Source organism: Pseudopodoces humilis, chromosome 1 (genome assembly GCF_049639895.1).
Source record: "Pseudopodoces humilis isolate 2021_Gansu_Grassland_sample_001 chromosome 1, ASM4963989v1, whole genome shotgun sequence".
Taxonomy (NCBI): domain Eukaryota; kingdom Metazoa; phylum Chordata; class Aves; order Passeriformes; family Paridae; genus Pseudopodoces; species Pseudopodoces humilis.
The window spans coordinates 83,286,655-83,292,654 of NC_142200.1; the positions used below are offsets into that span (position 1 = coordinate 83,286,655).

Below are 6,000 nucleotides of genomic sequence, written 5' to 3' on the forward strand. Positions count from 1 at the left end.
TTCATGTAAAGGATGGATCACGGGTGTTTTGGTGAGAAGTTATTAATCCAAAGCATTGTTTTTCTGTTTTTGTTTCACAAAAGTTAATCTTTGTACAGTTTCAGAGTAATGTGTCAGAGTTTTTAGTTTGGTTTACATATATTAATTTCCCCTTGTGTTTCAAATTCCTAGTTATACTGCGAGGCTATTCCAAGTAGTCAGTCAAATCTGTGTCTTTATTAATTTGATTTACACTAAGCATTATGCCTTGTGCTAGGTGTTGGGAACAACACCTTTAGGAAAAGTAGTCAAGTCTTCAACAACCTTATCTCAGCACAGAGAGTCATTCATTTCCTATTCACCAAATTAAAGGCTCTGTTCTCACTGAAATCTGTCATCTGTTTGGTTGCCTATTTCAGTTTTTATTTTCACTAATGAAACACATACCTGAGTTCAGAAGAGCCTTGCCAAAAAAAAAGCCAAACCAAAAAACCCAGCACAAAAGTGAGCGCATGATGGTATGAGAAATTATTTCCCTGTCTGTTATTAGAAGTAACCACTGGTGAGTAATACTTCTACGTCAGCAGAGATGTCTGAAAAAAACTATTTTGCTACCATACGTGTTGGTTCAGTGTGTTGCTATGTGACACCATCCTTTGCATGTATTGGTGAAGATGCCTTGGGAGGGAAAAAAAAATAGGCTGTTTGTTGCTGTTCAGTTTATGTCTCTCACAATGGAACCATAGAGTAGTGCTTTGTTATTGTGTTAATTTCAAATTAACTTGTGGTCAATGTGATCTTTTACTAGCATTACTTATGAAATGAAAAATACTTTGGCTATGGCTTATTCCTGTTAGTAATCTAAGACCTATGCTATGTGAAAACTATGAAAAGCTCTGCTGTGTGCACTGGTTTACAGACACTGCAGTCTTTCTTACCCGTTGAATATTTCTAATTGTGCTAACGCTCTAGGCCACTAAATCAAAACAAAAGTGTACGAATATCCTCCTACCGCTGGTTTCCTTGCAAGATCCAAAGCTTATTGTGAAAGCTGTAACTTGATTAGAAGATCTTTCATGACTGAATGCATAGAAGGAGTGCGCCAGTTTTATTCTATTCATTATTCAGTCCCACTTGTAGATTATTTCCTGTGTGGTCTTCTAAATGTGCTGGCATTAATTGCAATCAGACATGCACTAAGAGTTACTGATTAGGGGGAAGGAAAAATAAGGGCTACAGTGGATGTTTTGAGCCTCTGAAATAATTGAAATAGTTCTTCATGCTGTATTGAGCAGCAAGAGTATTCCCTCCCACCAATTAAGCTTGCTTGAAGAGTGGGGAGAAGGCAGCTGGTGTTTTTTTCCTTTCCAGCAGCATGTAGGAACAGCGTTCCTAGGAGGGAGTGGCAGGGAGAGCCAGGGGAATGAGGACTGGGAGCTGGCTGAGTAACAGGAGAGTCACTGGTGGGTTGCATCCCTTCTGCAATGGAGTGTGTCTGGCATGGCAGTTCAGAGATGCAGGAACACAAATGTAACTGCCAGATCCTAGCAGCCAGCAATGTCTTTGGATTTTTCCTTGAGACCTGGAAGAGTGAGGACAGTAGTTCATTTATTACTTTGCCAGTAGACTGTAATTTGTTAAAGGCTTCACACTTTAAAATTCAAAGTGTTCTGTGTCATGTCCCCATTGTTTCTACCTTACTCTTTTACTGTATTCTTTTTACCTGTTTTGATAGGAGGTGTCCAATTCACAAGGGGCTTAAAAATAGTTTTTATTTTTTCATAAGGAAAAATCCTGTTATTGGTTCTGGGATTTTTAAATTTTTATTGTGGTGGTAAAAAAATCAGGTCATAATAGGTGAGAGTTGACAAAACTTTGAGATTAAACTGAACAGAATGAATCTAGTGAACAGTAAATGAAGGACATAAGGATGCTCATACAGGTAGCTGTTACTTAGTCAGATTGAGGAAGAGTGTTTGTGGACACAGGGAGAACTGTGTCGCTTCTTGTCCTGGGCAAACTTCAACTACCTGAGATTCAGCATTTTCTTACTTTTCAAGTTAGCATCTTCTGCTTTTACACATCTTCCTTGTTGGGCTGTAAGTAACACCCAGTTATATACCAGCAATTCCCATATATCTGAATAAGTAGCTAGCAGGAAATCACAGTTATTTTAATACTGACTCCAAGAGCAAGTGGGCCCAAACTGTCCATTCTTAGGGGAAGCAAAACTGCCTCCTGAGTCGCTCGGTTACCAGAGCCAGTGTACTTCTTCACTTGAAGCACAACAATTGCAGCAGTAATTACTAGTTTCATGGCACCATGATTAGAATGAATTAATTTCTCAGCACTAACTAGGTCAGACTGAAGGATTCTGTACTGCTACATAGTGCCAGATCTCAGCCATTGCAGAGCAGTTACCCAGTTAAGTGTAAGTGATGTTTACACACCTCCATCTTGGCAATGAAGAGCCCTTTCCCTTTTCCACTGTTCAGCCATTTGAGGCACATACTTATCTGTATTTCCTGCCTATCAGTAAGAAGGAAATGGATCTGGTGAGTTGTGCTGTCTCTATGAAGGCTGTCTGCCCATTGTCCATCTCCCTGCAGCTTATCCAGAAGCTCCTGAGCCACTTCACAATGACCATACTTGTTAGACCTGGGTCTGAAAAAAGGTTTGCTTCTGCAGAGATGGCAACACTTGGCTTTAGATTACCTGCAGACATCTGAGGAGAGTCTGGTAGCCAAAATTATTGTGTATTTTCATAAACATTTCTCTCACAGAAGGCTTAATTAGATACATAACACTGATGTCCCAGATGGCACAGTTTAGCCAGCTGGCCTGTATCTTATTTTTATTGCCTAAACATATCCACACCCTGTCTTTGTTATGAATTCAGTTATGGAAAAGGATATGAATTTTAAATTTGCTGTCTGGCAGTGATGGAAGGTGAACACCATCTGCATCATAGCAAAAAAAGAAAAAAACAATCATTTGGGTAATAAGAGCTTAGGAGCCTTTTGGAAGGAGACATGGGTAGGACCTGATCCAGATGCTGTGTGGTGTGGCCTGATTTATGCTCAAAGCAACACAGAAACATGTCATTCCAGAAGGAGATACCATCTCCCCAATTCCCACTGTCACCAAGGAAGCACCATACTGGTGAAAATGCATCCTTTGGTGTCCCACCCCTTTCATTTGGGTAGCTGGGCACACCAGCACTTCAAACCTGAAAGCAAATTCAATTATCTTGCTTACACTTTTTGTAGTCTAAAAAATATGCAGGGCCACCTGGGGTTACTGAGGTGTGATCCCGAGCTGTGCCTGTGTTGTGGGGCCATTTCCTCATGGGGACTGAGGGGCATCCATGGCCTCCCAGGGGTACTTGCTGGTGTTGTCCGCTGCAGGCAGCTCAGCTGCCCGGCCAGGGAATTGTGTGGAGCAGGGATAGGACACCTCGTTCTTGGTAAGGACTGCATATATCTTTCAAATGATGGAAAACACACCTGGTGGCGGCACTGGCACCCCTCCCTTTCTTTTCCCACCCCGTCATGGTCATCAATGCTAACACGGGCTGTTTTACATGAATCCAGTGGTGCCATTCTGGAAGTGAAGGTGGGATTTTCTGTTCCTCTACCACCTCTGGGGACAGCTGTCAGCAGGGAAGGCTGCTCTCCTGCAGAGGTCCTGGCTTCTTATGGGAGGGAGGTTTGCTTTACAGCAGCAAGATGTTTTCCTTTGAGCATTAACTCCAGTTTGACCTTGGGCTTTTTAGGCAGCCAAACACACACATATGCCTCGTAGGCAGAGTTAAGATACTGTCTTAATGCATATACAGATGCAAAGTGCCCAGCCACACACTTCTGCATGTTTTGGTTTTCTTCTGGATCACTTTTTCACAATTACAGTTTTTCTGCAAATAGCGGTAATCCCAGTTGGAGTTTCTTGGAGTGCTGGTTTTGCTGAGAAGGTCGTTTAATTGCTCATCAAATCCTGCGTTCTCTCCTTCGTTCGTTCTTGTCTGGTGCCTTTTGTATGGCGCTTGCTGAAGGCAACACGCAGGGCTGCTCTTTCCTGCCAGAGCTTGTTGTTGTCTCCAGTGGCTGGGCAGGCAAAGACAACTCTGGTGTGAATCATTTTGCTCCTCCGATGTAGGAGTTGCCACGAAGAATGATTAAGGAGGGGAAAAAAAAGCGAGAGTGAGAGGGGAGTGTGTGTGTGCACAAACTGAGGTTGGGAAAGTGGGAGTGGTGTCAATGAGTAGGCAAGTAACAGAGTCTTCTGCTCAGCAAGGTTTTAGCACGGGCAGCTGATTCTTCGTGCTGTGCTCCCTTCATTGATTCGTTTACCAGGATTATAGCCTTCCAAAGTAAGTGCAGCTTTTTTCTTTCTCTGATACTTTAATTTATGCTCAGCTAATAGGTAACAAATCTTGGCTGTGAAACATAATTTCATGGAGGGAGTGGGATAAGGAGATTTGTACAAAAAATGTACGCGTGGAATTAAAGAAGCTTTTTTGCCTTCTCAAATGACAGTGTTTTGGTTTAATTTCAAAACTGCTGCAATTGCTATGCTACATTTCTTTCTTTTTCAAAAGATTCATTGGAAGCAGTGAATAAGATCTGGCAGGTGAGACAGCAAGGGCATTAGGAATTATTAAAATATGGTGGTTTATTGCAAATGGCTATTCCCATATCAGAAAAAGCAGGTTGTGTATGATGCCATGAAAATACTTCATGTGCCAAAGTGGGATTTAGGTTGGTTTGTAAGCCTCTGTTACAAGGGAATATTAGTCTCATTTTCTGCAGAGGTGTGTACACTCTGCTCTGTTTGCTCCGAGTTATTAAACAAGTGACTAATCCACACTTGTTTAAAGTGAAGGACACAGGAACTTAGGCTCGGTAATTACAAATTTCTTTTCAGTGTGACCATTTACTTTTGAAGAGTTCATTGAAGTAAAACGAAGCATATTGCAGTGGCTTGTTCCTCTTTCTTTCCTGGAGTGACTTTCCCTGCTGTGTTGCTGACAGTGCTTTTTCCTCAACCATACGAGGTGCTCTGGTCCCACATCAGTCTGATGGCTTGCACTCCTCAATGTCTGTTCAGAGGAAATTGTGTCCTTGTTTTTTTATCCAGGTGGAGAGTTGTCATTTCTGTAGAAGAAGAAAGGACTCACAGAAATATTTTATTTCCTTTATATCTTCTGTTTGCTGAATAAGAGCTGAAGTGGGGTCATGTTAAACTCTTGATCTAGTTTCAATATTAATGCCTCACTTGTGAAATTTGCGTGTGGATTGTTTCATGTAATTCATCCTCTTGGAATTTTGTTTTGAATTGGAGAGACTACAGTGTGGCACTCATGGCTTCTGAGATATAAACCCAATATACCCCCCAGCTCTGGATGGCCAGCATTGTCTGTGCTTTATCTGCCACAGGCGTCTTCTCCTGGAAGGACTGCTTAACCAAGACAAGAATAAAATAAATACTTGGTTCTGCTTTATTGGATTATTCCTACCATACACCTATGACTTATTGGACATTTGCACACAGATGTTGCTATTCTTGTGATTACATTTTTAAATATAAGTTATATTTAGATTTTCCCTTAGTAAGCAGATGGCAAGAAAAGCCTCCCTGTTGGTTTTTTTTGGCGGGAGTTTGTTTAGTTGTTGTTGAGTCCGAGAGTGACTAAGCAAAAATGGTGTCTTATACCAATAAACAAGTTTAAATCAGGTTTTTCTGAACTTGTTCAGTAGCCTTTCAGCTCCCTTCTGTATCTGAAATTGTCTCTTTCACACTGTGACAGTCACAGTTTTAAATAAAGTTGGGTGGGTCGCAAGCTCCAAGTGCTTAGAAGGTACCCCAGTGCTGCAGGCCTTTCTGGAAATGCTGACATCCTGCTTTCCTGGGAAAGGAAGGACCCAGTAAGAATCCATGCAGCAGGCCTTTTTAAAATTTAATTTTCAATTTTTTTGACTCCTCCCTGTTTGAGAGTTCCCTGTGATTACTGACTCAGGAGCT

The 6,000-nt window shown here is 41.5% G+C and overlaps 1 protein-coding gene across 2 annotated transcripts in view; it reads left to right on the plus strand.

The window, feature by feature from the left end:
- The window catches only part of SERPINB5 (serpin family B member 5), a 25,796-nt gene that overhangs the window by 6,483 nt on the left and 13,313 nt on the right, over positions 1-6,000 (plus strand). Inside the window, exon 1 of one of the 2 annotated variants that reach the window (XM_005526465.3) lies at positions 4,223-4,348. The exons of the other annotated variant lie outside the window; for it this stretch is intronic. The gene's annotated coding sequence lies outside the window, so the exon portion shown is untranslated. Of the gene's footprint in view, positions 1-4,222; positions 4,349-6,000 lie in introns of those variants that run through there. 2 annotated transcript variants of the gene reach the window in all.